The sequence below is a fragment of the Rhinoderma darwinii genome, chromosome 8, assembly GCF_050947455.1.
Source record: "Rhinoderma darwinii isolate aRhiDar2 chromosome 8, aRhiDar2.hap1, whole genome shotgun sequence".
Taxonomy (NCBI): Eukaryota; Metazoa; Chordata; class Amphibia; order Anura; family Rhinodermatidae; genus Rhinoderma; species Rhinoderma darwinii.
The window spans coordinates 34,161,918-34,176,678 of NC_134694.1; positions in this window are offsets into that span (position 1 = coordinate 34,161,918).

Genomic DNA, 14,761 nt, shown 5'->3' on the forward strand with positions numbered 1-14,761 from the left:
TCTTTCCACCTGCTTTGCATTACTTCCTGCGAAAACTGTGGGGTCAAAATACTTAGTACACACCTAGATGAATACCTTAAGGGGTCTAGTTTTCAAAATGGGGTCATTTATTGGGAGTTTCTATCTTTTTGGCAGCTCAGTGCCTCTATAAATGTGTAATGGGACCTGAAACATTTTCAAGCAAAACGTGTGTCTTGAAAGCCTCCGGGTGCTCCCTCCCTTTCGGGCCCTGCCGTGTGTCCAGGCAACGCATTAGGGTCACAATGGGGGAATTTTTGAAAACAAGAGAAAAAGGGTGATAGATTTTGGGGTGTGTTTCTTCATTCTCATGGTCGCTTTACAAAGAAATCGGTCTTCAAAGTGATACTTTTATATAAAAAGTGTTGTTTTTTTTTATTTCACCTACTATGCATTAAATTTAGCAAAAAACTGTGGGATCAAAATACTCACTACACCCCTAGATAAATACCTTAAGGGGTCTAGTTTTCTAAATGGGGTCGTTTATGGGGAGTTTCTTTCGTTCTGGTAGTTCAAAACCTCTCCAAATGTACAGTGGGGCCTGAAACATTTTCAAGCAAAATATGAGACCTGAATGCCTCCGGGTGCTCCCTTCCTTTCAGTCCGTGCCGTGTGTCCAGGCAACGCATTAGGGCCACAATGGGGGCATTTTTGAAAACAGGAGAAAAAGGGTGATAGATTTTGGGGTGTGTTTCTTCATTCTCATGGTCGCTTTACAAAGAAATCGGTCTTCAAAGTGATACTTTTATGAAAAAAGTGAAATTATATTTTTTTACACCTGCTTTGCATGAATTCTTACAAAAAAACTGTGCCGTCAAAATACTTACTATACCCTTAATAAATACCTTAAGGGGTGTAGTTTTCAAAATGGTGTCACTTGTGGGGGTTTCCACCATTCTGACACCTATGAGCCTCTGAAAACCTGGCTTGGTGCAGGAAAACAAAATGTACTTCAAAATGTATAAAATTATTACTAAACATGTAAGTCTTCTAAATTGCTCAAAAAAATAATTTTTTTTTCAAAATAGAGTAAAGCGATGGAAATATATATTTAATAAAAAAAATTGTACTGTATGTATGTACATATATGACATATTGCAGTTAAAAATAGGGAAAAATGATAATTTTTACAAAATTTCTTCCATTTTTCTATTTTTTTATTAATTTCCGCAAATCGTATCAGTCTACTTTTACCACTAAAATAAAGTACAACATGTGACGAAAAAACAATGTCAGAATTACTTGGATATTCAAAACTTTCGCAGAGTTATTCTCTGATAAAGTCAGACATACCAGATTTAACAAATCTTTTCAGGCCCGGTCATTAAGGGGTTAAACAACAGTCAATTCAAAGTCCAAGCACAAGAGTACCTTTATGAAAGTCCTGACAGACACGATATGTAGCAGATGCCTTAGCACAGATGATACGTGGCACCGATGATGCTTGGCGTGGCACCTGACACTGGACATTGCAGATCACACGATGTGGCAAATGGCACCAGATGTGGCAGACGGCACAGGATGTGGCAGATGGCACAGGACGTGGCAGAAGACACAGCAACTAAGGGATCATTCGCTTAACCCCTTCCCGCCGGATCACGTATATATACGTCATTAAAATCGGTGGCTTACCGCCTTTTCACGTAAATATACGTCATGGAGATGAAGCTGGCTCAGGAGCTGAGCCAGCGACATCACCACCGGGTGACAGCTGTATGTTACAGCTGGCACCCTAAGGTATCGGCCAGGACCGGAGCTAGCCTCCGATCCGACCGATTAACCCCTCACATGCTGCGTTCAATAGAGATCGCAGCATGTGAGGAGTTTATAGCCACCGGCACCCCAGCAACGTGATCGCTGGGTTGCCGGTGGCTGCAAAGGCGATCGGAGGGCTAATGCTTACCTCCCGATCAGCCTGTAACGGAATCCTCCTATGCCCCGTCGTCGGCGGGGCCCAGGAGGCTTCCGGTAACATCGGCAAGATGGCGCCGGCTCAGCTTCCGGCTCAGAAGCTGAGCCGGCGTCATCAGCAGTGGGTGTCCGCTGTATGTTACAGCGGACACCCCGATCTATCGCCAGGAACCGGAGCTAGCTCCGATTCCTGGCATTAACCCCTTCGATGCAGCGATCCATTGTGATCGCTGCATCCTAGAGGTTTGTAGAAAATCGGCAGCCTTGCCATGCGATGGCAAGGCTGGCGACTGCTACCATGGCAACAGGAGCCCTAACAATGGACTCCTGTCTGCCATTACGTAAGCTGATTAGGCCCCGCCCAGAGGCGGAGCCTAATCGGCTTGCTGTCAGTGAACAACTGACAGTTCCAATACATTGCACTACATAGGTAGTGCAATGTATTAGAACATCAAACAAATAGTTGGACATTCAAGTCCCCTAGTGGGACTAAAGAAAAGTGTAAAAAAAAGTGTAAAAAAAGTAAAAATAAAAGTTGGAAAACATACAATAAAAGTTTCAAATAATAACACAAAACACAATCGCCCTTTTTCCCTTATAAGTCATTTATTATTGAAAAAAATAATAAAGCCATACATATTTGGTATCGCAGCGATCGTAACGACCTGAACTATAAAAATATTATGTTATTTATTCCGCACAGTGAACGCCGTAAAAAAAAACCTCAAAAACACTGCCATAATTACTGTTTTTTTGGTCACTGTCTTCCAAAAATTGAAATAAAAAGTGATCAAAAAGTCGCATGTATCCAAAAATGGTACCGATAAAATCTATACCTCGTCTCGCAAAAAAAACAAGCCCTCACACACCTCCATCGACGAAAAAATGTAAAAGTTATGGCTCTCACAACTTGGCGACAGAAAAAATACATTCTCTTTCCAAAAGTAATTTTATTGTGCAAAAAGTTATAAAAAAGTTCTATAAATTTGGTATCGCCGGAATCGTACTGACCCGCAGAATAAAGGTAACATGTAGTTTATAACGTACGGTGAACGGTGTATATAAAAAAAAAAGTGGCACAAGCTGGGCATGACATTTGACACTGAATTGGCATATCTAGGGAAACTATTTAATTTGTACCTTCCGCAGCGCAATCATTTATGGAAAAGACACGTGGGGTGAAAATGCTCACTACACCTCTAAATAAATGCCTTGAGGGGTGCAGTTTCCAAAATGGGGTCACTTCTCAGGGGTTTCTTTTATTATTTCACATCAAAGCCTCTGCAATTGTGAACCAATACTTTATAAGTCGCCAAATTAGGCCTCAATTTTACATGGTACTCTTTCACTCCTGAGCCCTATCGAATGTCCAGGCAAAAGATTAGGGCCACATGTAGGGTGATTCTAAAACAGGGAAACACCGCATAATAATTGAGAGCTGTCTTGTTATGGTGGCACAAGCCGGGCACCACATATTGGCGTATCTAAGGAAAAATTCCCATTTTCATTCTCCCACATCGTGTGCACACGAATTTCTGCAAAACACCTGTGGGGTTAACATGCTCACTACACCCCTAGGTGAATACCTTGAGGGTGTTGTTTCCAAAATGGCGTCACTTCTGGGGGGGATCCACTGTTTTGGTCCCACATGGACTTTGCAAATGCAACATAGCGACCAGAAACCAAATGCAGCAAAATCTGTACACCAAAAGCAAATGGCGCTCCTTCCCTTCTGAGCCCTGCCGTGTGCCCAAACAGCATTTTACGACCACGTGTGGGGTATTGCCGTACTCCAGAGAAGTTGCTTTACAAGCGTTGGGGTTCTTTTTTTCCTTTATTTGTTGAGAAAATTAAAAATTTGGAGCTAAAGCTACGTCTTATTGAAGAAAAAGGATTTTTTTTATTTTCACTGCCCAATTCTAATAAAATCTATGAAACACCTGTGGGGGCAAAATGCTCACTACACCCCTAGATGGATTCCTCAAGGGGTGTAGTTTTCTCAATGGAGTCACTTTTTTGGCGTTTTCACTGTTTTGGTACCTCAGGGGCTTTGCAAATGCGACATGGCCTCCACAAACCATTCCTGCTAAATTTGAGCTCCAAAAGCCAAATGGCGCTCTTTCCCTTCTAAGCTCCGCCGTGTGTCCAAACATCCGTTTATAACCACATGTGGGGTATTGTTTTACTCGGGAGAAATTGCTTTACAAATGTTGTGGTGCTTTTTCTCCTTTAGTCCTCGTGGAAATTAGAAAAAATTAGCTAAACCTACATAATCTTTGAAAGAATGACGATTTTTATTTTCACGGCCTACTTCCAATAATTTCTGCAAAAAACCTGCGGGGTCAAAATGCTCACTATACCCCTAGATAATTTCCTCAAGGGGTGTAGTTTCCAAAATGGGGTCACTTTTGGTGGATTTCCACTGTTTTGGCACCGAAAGAGCCCTTGAAACCTGACATGGAGCCTAAAATATTTTCTAATAAAAAGGAGGCCCAAAATCCACTGGGTGCTCCTTTGCTTCTGAGGCCAATGCTTCAGTCCATTACCACACTAGGGCCACATGTGGGATATTTCTAAAAACTGCAGAATCTGGGCAATAAATATTAAGTTGCATTTCTCTGGTAAAAACTTCTGTGTTACAAAAAAAATAGAATAAAAATGAATTTCTGCAAAAAAAAAATGAAATTTGAAAATTTCACCTCTACGTTGCTTTAATTCCTGTGAAACGTTTAAAGGGTTAAGAAACTTTCTAAATGCTGTTTTGAATACTTTGAGGGGTGAAGATTTTAAAATGGGGTGACTTTTTGGCGGTTTCTAATATATAAGGCCCTAAAAGCCGCTTCACAACTGAACTGGCCCCTGTAAAAATAGCCTTTTGAAATTTTCTTGAAAATGTGAGAAATTGCTGCTAAAGTTCTAAGCCTTGTAACGTCCTAGAAAAATAAAAGGATGTTCAAACAACGATGCCAATCTAAAGTAGACATATGGGGGATGTTAATTAGCAACAATTTTGTGTGGTATAACTGCCTGTCTTACAAGCAGATACATTTACATTTAGAAAAATGAAAATTTTTGCAATTTTTCACCAAATTTTGTTTTTTTTCACTGGTAAATATTGAATTTATCGACCACATTTTTCCACTATCATAAAGTCCAATGTGTCACGAGAAAACAATCTCAGAATCACTTTGATAGGTAAAAGCGTTCCGGAGTTATTACCACATAAAGTGAAATATGTCAGATTTGAAAAAATGGGTCTGGTCCTGAAGGCCAAAATGAGCTTGGTCCTGAAGGGGTTAACGAACATGGGAAAACAACAACAACAACACTCAGGCAAGGACTGTAGGGTAAGAGCCCTTTTTATAATCTAAAGTAATATGGGGATTGGTTAGGGAACTTTTTCCTTTTTCCCGCGCTCCCTAGAGGACACTGCAGAGCAGTATGGCCGCGTGTGCTGGCGTCTCTGGGGAGGAAGGCATCAGCAGGAAGTCAGAGGTCTGCGGTCGCGGATGCTGGGAGGTAAGAAAAGGGGGCGGTCCGCGACCGTTACACAGCATAGCTCCCTCTAGGACATATAGTTATGTCCAGAAATATTTGGACAGTGACAAGTTTTCCCATTTTAGCTGTTTACCAAAACATATTGAATATACAGTTATATATTCAATGTGGGTTTAAAGTGTAGACTCTTTAATTTGAGGGATTCACATGCTAATTTGAGGAAGGGGTTAAGAATTACAGCTCTTTAATATGTAGCTGCCTCTTTTTCAAGGGAACAAAGGTAATTGGACAATTATCTCAAAAGCTATTTAATGGGCTGCATGGGCTATTCCCTCATTAATCCATCATTAATTAAGCAGGTAAAAGGTCTGGAGTTGATTCCATTTGTAGCATTTGCATTTGGAAGCTGCTGCTGTGGACCCGTAACATGAGGTCAAAGGAGATCTCAATGCAAGTGATACAGACCATCGTACAGGCTGAAAAAAATGAAGAAATCCATCAGAGAGATAGCACAAATGTTAGGAGTGGCCAAATCAATAGTTTGTTACATTCTTGAAAAAAAAAGAGCGCACTGGTGATCTCGTGAACTCCAAAAGGCCTAAACGTCCATGAAAGACAGCAGTGATGTATGATCGCAGAATCCTTTCCATGGTGAAGAAAAACTCCTTCAAAACATCTACCCAAGTGAGGAACACTCTCCTGGAAGTAGGTGTATCAGTATCTAAGTTTACCATAAAGAGAAGACTTCATGAGAGCAAATACAGGGGGTTCACCACAAGGTGCAAACCACTAATCAGCCTCAAAAATAGAAAGGCCAGATTAGACTTTACCACACAACATGTAAAGAAGCCGCCCAGTTCTGGAACAGCATTCTTTGGACAGAAGAAACTAAGATCAACCTGTACCAGAATGATGGGAGGAAGAAAGTATGGAGAAGGCTTGGTACGGCTCATGATCCAACGCACACCACATCCTCTGTAAAACATGGTGGAGGCAGTGTGATGGCATGGGCATGCATGGCTGCCAAAGGCACTGGGTCACCAGTGTTTATTGATGATGTGACTGAAGACAGAAGCAGCCGGATAATTTCTGCAGTTTTCAGGGATATACTCTTGGTAGATTGGACGTCGCTTCACAGTACAGATGGACAATGACCCAAAACATACTGCGAAAGCAACCCAGGAGTTTTTTAAGGCAAAGAAGTGGAATATTCTGCAATGGCCAAGTCAATCACCAGATCTCTACCCGATCGAGCATGCATTTCACTTGCTTAAAGGGAATGTGTTGTTAGCAAAAAATGTTTTGTTTTTTTTTAGTTAAACAATTAGTGTGTGGGTGATTAAACATTGTTCTAATTTTTTTTATTTTTTTCACGAGTCAGGAAATATTATAAATTGGATTCAATTGGATTCTAATTTATAATATTTCCCATTGCTGGTCACTAGATGGAGCAATTCCCAAAATTGCAGCATTGCATGTGGTAAAGCAACCACATTGCTTTATGCTGCAAAATTGGGAAAAAATCCCTCGCTCTAGTGAGCTCTCAGAATCTCCCCCTCCTTTATCCTGGCTAGTGCCGGGAGAAACGAGGGGATTGAACGGTCTAACCTCCTACACTGTGTGTCGCCATTTTTTGAGCTAACACACAGTGTAGTAGGTTAACATACACTAGTAAACACACACTGAAACACGAACATACATAGAAATCACTTACCTGCTCCAGTCGCCGCCGCTCCCTCTGGTCCGTCCGCTCCGTCTGCTGCCGCTGATCTATGTGCACAAGTCCGGAAGCCGCGACCGGAAGTAGTAATCTTACTGTCCGGCAGCGACTTCCGGTCCACAGGAAAATGGCGCCGGACGGCGCGCATTTCAAATTGGACTGTGTGGGAACGGCGCATGCGCCGTTCCCACACAGACGGCGTACACCATAGTGGATGGAACGGGCCCCGTTCGCATTCCCTATGGGACTGGAGCTGCCGTATTCCATGTCTGTATGTGTCGTTAATCGACACATACAGAAATGGAAAAAAAAATGGCAGCCCCCATAGGGAAGAAAAAGTGTAAAAATAAAAAAAAGTAACACACAAACACACAAATTAATACAAACGTTTTTAATAAAACACTAACATCAAACTGATATTAAAAAAATTTTTTGGGTGACACTGTTCCTTTAAGACAAAACTTAAGGCAGAAAGACCCACAAACAAGCAACAACTGATGACAGCTGCAGTAAAGGCCGGGTAAAGCATCAGAAAGGAGGAAACCCAGCGTTTGGTCATGTCCATGGGTTCCAGACTTCAGGCAGTCATTGCCTGCAAAGGATTCTCTACAAAGTATTTAAAAAAAAACATTTTATTTATGGTAATGTTAATTTGTCCAATTACTTTTGAGCCCATGAAAGGAGGGGGCTGTGTAGAAAAATGGTTGCAATTCCTAAACGTTTCACAGGATATTTTTGTTCAACCCCTAGAATGAAACCTGAAAGTCTACACTTCAATTGCATCTCAGTTGTTTCATTTCAAATCCAATGTGGTGGCATGCAGATCCCAAATCATGAGGATTGTGTCACTGTCCAAATAATTCTGGACCTAACAACTGTATGATGTAATACATGCTGTAATACACCGCTGACATCCGGCTATGATGGCTCCGACTCAGATTCTGAGCCGGTGTCCGCCATTTGTCGTATGGATATGGCAAAATACGGGAAACACTGGCTTTCCATGACGTATCCATAAGACAAATGTCGGTAAGGGGTTAATACCGACAGTTGGTTCAAGCTGACTTTTTACACACACAGACATTCTGTTAGGATTGAATCAATTTGTGAAGAAAAAAATTGTTCCCATGTTTTCTTATTTCGGCAAAATCCGAAACAATTGCAGTGATAATAGTGATTATCTGACAACATTTTTTAGGGTAGTCAGATAAGTTTTCCTGCAGATGAGAAAGTTCAATCAACCATTTATACACAGTAATTCAGAGTGAGATTGGTCTGATTTTCAGGAAGTGGGTCAAAATTTGATTTTTAGATGTTAGTTCATGAACTTAGATGTGATCGCTAACAGCTGAATCCTGCATGTTAGAGACATGCAGGACCAGCTTTCTGCTGAACCATTAGGTTGGGTTCACACGAGCATGTTACGTCTGTAAAGGATGGAACGTATTTCGGCCACAAGTCCCGGACCGAACACAGTGCAGGGAGCCGGGCTCCTAGCATCATACTTATGTACGATGCTAGGAGTCCCTGCCTCGCTGCAGGACAACTTTCCCGTACTGTAATCATGTTTTCAGTACGGGACAGTAGTTCCACGGAGAGGCAGGGACTCCTAGCATCGTACATAACTATGATGCTAGGAGCCCGGCTCCCTGCAGTGTGTTCGGTCCGGGACTTGCGACCAAAATACGTTCCGTCCTTTACGGACGTAACATGCTCGTGTGAACCCAGCCTTAGTGTATGTTCACACGGCTTATGTTCGGCCGTTTTTTTGACCGAAAAATGGCCAAAAAAAATCTGAAGCAAAACGTCTCCAAACTTCTGCCCATTGATTTCAATGGCAAATATGGTATTCTGTTCCGACGGGGCGTTTGTTACGCGGCCGTTTTGAAAAAACGGCGCGTAAAAAGACGCCTGCGAAAAATAAATACATGTCACTTCTTGAGCTAATTTTGGAGCCGTTTTTCATTGACTCTATAGAAAAATAGCTCCAAAAACGTCCGTAAAATACGCCGCGAAAAACGCGAGTTGCTAAAATGTCGGCTAAAAATCAGGAGCCGTTTTCCCTTGAAAACAACTCCGTATGTTCAGACGTTTTTGGTTACCTGACGGATTCGGCTTTGAGGGCAAGATACAGCTTCTATGTATACAGGATAAAAAAAAAGCTATGTCTCAAAAAGTAAAAACCTATTTAAAAGTTGCATAAAATTACATAATACATAGTTTAATTTAAAAAAAAAAAAATACTTTACATAGAATTTAAGCAGCAGTTTTTCATGGTGTGAACATAAACATGACAGTGTTCTCAAGCCCTACTGAGATCCTAGCAATTCTATTTTGGAGAAATATATGGGACTTTCCCACCTCCAAACTTCACCCATGGCTACCGATTTACAGCCCTTGGACAATTATTTGTACAATTGTAACAATTATGAAAATGAAACTTATTTTTTTTTTTTTTTTTTCCTCTCTATTTAACCTGGATAGTTTTTTATTTATTTATTTTTTTACTTTGAAACAAACATCTGTATTGAATTAACCAAAAATAACACATGAAAATCAAAACCACCACATTATGTATATCAGATGTTATATCGAGAACCAGTTCTTGAGCAATTTTGGTACCAAAAATGCTTTGCAAGCAAGTCTCAGGAGAGACAGTACAGACGGTAAAGTCTCCATGTCAGCATCAATATACCTCTCTGACTTAATGCTTTAGGTGATTACACCTCCACCTAAACTAGTTAATTTGGCTTCAGTTTTCCCTTAACAAATTATATCCAAAAAGCATGTATTCTAGCCAGTGGCGTAACTACCGCGGTAGCAGCAGTAGCGGCTGCTACGGGGCCCGGGGCTTGAGGGGGCCCGGTGGCGCCGCTAGCAGCCGTTATGGCTACTACAGCGGTAGCGTCGCTACTGTGGGGCCCGCGACGCCGAGCCTTACACAGGCCATCTCATGCCTGTAGGTGTCGCTAGCACCGGAGGGGGCCCCAGTGCTAGCGGCAGCCAAATACATGAATGGCCGGGCATGTTCCGTGCCTGACCATCCAGTGCCTTACAATGACACTGATTGGCTAGCGGCGCGATGACATCATCGCGCCGCTTCCATGCTTGGAAGGCGCTGATTGGCGGGGCAAGTCATTCTGCCCCGCCAATCAGCGTCATTGGAGGACGCTCGTTCAACTCCTGCAGACATGCTCAGAAGAGAGCATGTCTGCATCGCCAGTGAACAGCGTGGGAACCGGAGAATGTGAGTATGTCAAGTTTTTGTTTTTTTTCCCCTCATAAAAATGTGAATGGCATTATCTATGAGGGGGGGAGGGGGGGGGGGTCATCTTTATGTGGGCTATTATATATAGGGGGTCTATATGTGGGGCAGTAGCTACAGGGGGGGTCTATATGTGGGGGTGTGGGCCATTATATACAGGGGGCTCTATATGTGGGCCATTATATACAGGGGGGTCTATATGTGGGGGTGTGGGCCACTATATACAGGGGGCTCTATATGTGGGGGTGTGGGCCACTATATACAGGGGGCTCTATATGTGGGCCATTATATACAGGGGGCTCTATATGTGGGCCACTATATACAGGGGGGGTCCATATGTGGCCCACTATATACAGGGGGGTCTATATGTGGGCCACTATATACAGGGGGGTCTATATGTGGGACACTATATACAGGGGTGGGTTACCTGTGGGGCACTAGCAACAGGGTGGCTATATGTAGTGCACAGTCTACAGGGGTGGGCTATATGTGGGACACTATATACAGGGGGAGCTATATGTGAGACACTATATACAGAGGTGGGCTATACGTGGAGCACTAACTATAGGGGAAGCTATATGTAGGGCAGCACGGTGGCTCAGTGGTTAGCACTATTGCCTTGCAGCTCTGGAGTCCATATGTGGGCACTATCTACAGGGGCTTCTATGTAGGTCACTATCTACAGGGGACATGTTGTGTGTTTGTGACAGTTATATTTAGATGTGTTGAGAATTTTAACTTCGTTTTATAGGTGCAGAAATGTTTTAAAAGTGAGAAGCTGAAGACATCTAAACGGAAAACTGCAGAAATGGGTCATGGCCGGGAGAAATCCATCATAGAGGTCTGGACCGGAGGGAGAAGAAAAGAACTAGAATCTGAGACGTCACCGGTGAGTCACTTAATATAAATGTTTATTCTGCCTCTAATCAGTATTGTAGTCACTGTATGATCTGCAGCGAGATGATGGTGATAGGATTTTTTTTGTGAAACCGCATCTCCCAGCATATCCTTACCATTGTTCCGGCCATGCTGGGAGCTGTAGTTTTACGCCGTACAAACTTATACGCAGTGGCGTAACTACCGCTATAGCAGCCGTAGCGACTTCTACAGGGCCTGCAGCATGAGGGGGCCCGTGGCACCCGCCAGCACGGCCCCCACCATGGCCGCAGGCTCCGCTAGCAGTCGCTATGGCTGCTACAGCGCGACGCCACTGAAGGGGTTGTTCCTACATAAGACATGTATCCCCTATCCACAGGATAGGGGATACATGTGTGATCGCTGGCAGCGATGAGGAGAACGGGGGACCGAAAGTCCCCCCTAAGTTCTCCATGACAAACCTCGGACTTCCGGGGTCTGTGTCGGCAGCTCCGTAGAAATGAATGGAGCGCCGGTCGCGCTTGTGCGCATGCGTGACCAGCGCTCCTTTCATTTTTATTGAACTGCGCAGACGCCGGAAGTCCGAGGTTAGTCATGGAGAACTTCGGGGGACTTTCGGTCCCCCGTTCTCCTTATCGCTGCCAGTGATCACACATGTATCCCCTATCCTGTGGATAGGGGATGCATGTCTTTTGTAGGACAAACTATAGGACGTTTTTTTTTGGGGGGGGGGGGGCTATATAGCGTTATCTACAGGGGGGGCTGTATGGCGTTATCTACAGGGGGGCTGTATGGCGTTATCTACAGGGGGGCTGTATGGCGTTATCTACAGAGGGAGTCTGTATGGCGTTATCTACAGGGGGGCTGTATGGCGTTATCTGCAGGGGCTGTGTATGGTGCTATCTATAGGGGGGCGCTGTGTGGTGGAATCTATAGGGAGGCACTATCTACAAGGGGGGGGGGGGTTGTGTGATACCCAGCAGAGGGGGGGGCCCCAGTCAAAAGTTTGCTATGGGGCCCAGTCTTTCCTAGTTACGCCCCTGATTCTAGCCATGTTGTGTCAGACATGGCTAGAATACATGTATACAGGAATCAGGGGCCCTTAATGAACGGCTCCACACCAGTATTAGGCCGGATTTACAAGAGCGTGTGTGTTTTGTGCGCGCAAAAAACGCTGAGTTTTGGGCGCGCAAAAGGTCCACAACAGCTCCGTGTGTCAGCCGCGTATGATGCGTGGCTGCGTGATTTTCGCGCAGCCGACATCATTATGACACTCTGTATGTTTGTAAACAGAAAAGCACGTGGTGCTTTTCTGTTTTCATTCATACTTTTTACTGCTGTTGCGCGAATCACGCGCGTCACACGGAAGTGCTTCCGTGTACTGCGCGTGATTTTCACACACCCATCGACTTTATGGGGTGCGTGATGCGCGAACAACACACAAATATCGGACATGTCGTGAGTTTTACGCAGCGGACACAAGCTGCGTGAAACTAACGGACAGTCAGCACGGCCCCATAGACTAACATAGGTCCGTGCGATGCGCGTGAAAACCACGCGCGTTGCACGGACGTATATCACGTTCGTCTAAATAAGCCCTCATGGTGTTAAAAAGACGCAAAATATGGCGCATGCCGTATTTGCAACTTTTTGCCGTTTTCTGACGCCTCTAGCACTTTTCTAAAAAAAGTGTGTGGGGCATAACATAAGGGGCGGGGTCACCCAACTCCTGAAAAATTATATAATGTACGCCCGAAACTGGCAAAAATTATAGCGAAATCCACACTAGCTTGTAGCTGTTGTAAATTTTCCTTTCTGGCGCATGGCTGGTCAGAGAAGCACCTCTTTTTATTACGTGGCACATCTTACTCTTACTATTCTTGCTATATTATTAATTAGGCACATCTTACTCCAGCGCTCTTTATATTAGGATTGGTGTATGAAACGTCAATATTAATAAATTCCACCAAATTTTTCAGTTCTTACTTTACTTCTTAAATGCCACAGTGACAGTTGGGGTATGTTTACACGGGCTATTTTTAGCCGTTTTCGGGCGATCGGAAGCAGAACGCCTACAAACAACTGCCCATTGATTTCAATGAGCAAAACGGCATTCCGTTCCCAAGGGGCGTTTTTACGCGGCCGTTTTTAGAAATGGCCGAGTAAAAAAACGCCTCGTAAAAAGAAGTGCATGTCACTTCTTGAGCCGCATTTGAAGCCGTTTTTCATTGACTTAATAGAAAAACAGCTCCAATAACGGCCATAAAAAACGCTAGTTTGATTAAGAACCGGCTGAAAACAGCTCCGTATTTTCAGCCGTTTTTTGTTAAGCATGTGAACAAGCGATGTAGATGCATGAAATTGTTAAACTAGTTTCATGTTAGGAGACATTGGGCGTCTGAATACATGAAGTCAGATTTTTGAAACACCACAGTGCATATAATCTGTAGATTAAGAAGCTGGAAAGTCCCTTTATACCGTAAGAAATCACATGATTTAGCAGAATCTGGACAGGGGAAGTTGAAAGCCTTTAAAGCCTAAATAGCGAAACTAAAACTAAATAACAAGAGAATTATTCCTTCTGTTCTCCATGTGTCTGGCAAAACAGTCTATAGAAATAAATTAGTATTACAGTTACATAGTTGATAAGGTTGAAAAAAGACACAGGTCCATCAAGTCCAACCTAAAATCCTACTGTGTAGATCTGAGGGAAGGCACAACTGTAGAAATACCAGTATTTGTATACACAGGGAAAACAATGCTTTCTAACAGTGCACTACAAGAACCAGTCACCCAGGGAGCATGCCTCAGGTCTCCTCTCTGGTGCTTGGAGTATCCATATGGTAAACACCCACCAGCCATTCAATATAGCAGGGATGGCCAGAATACTGCCTTTAACTGGTTGCCGACACAGGACGAGAATTCACGTCCTGAGCGGCGAGTACTTCGCGCATTAGGACGAGCATTCTCGTCCTGTGTGACAGCCGTCTCTGCACGCGATCGAGAGTGGAGCAACGGCTGTAATACACAGCCACGGAGAGGAGAGAAATATCTTCTCTCCGCCGTTAACCCCTTGAATGCCGTGATCAAAGCTGATCGCGGCGTTCAAGGAGAGGGCCTGCACTTTGATCGCGTCACAGAAAATAACTGACGCATTTAAAGCCCACAACTCGTATGGCCAGACAGCCCAGGGTCCATTGAAGGACCCCAGGGCTGTCTGAACTTATTTCCTGTAGTTAGGGCATACTGAGGTATGCCCTAACAACTGCCTGTGTACAATCAGTGCACAGGCTAATGTACTGGCATAGATCTATACATTACAGTTACAAAATCAAAATCAAAATGATAAATTCTTTATGGGATTAAAAAATTTTTTTTAAATGAATGTAAAAAAAAATTATAAATAAAAAGTACAAAAAATACACAGAAACACACAGTTTTTTATAATAAATAAACTTTTTAAAATATAAGTC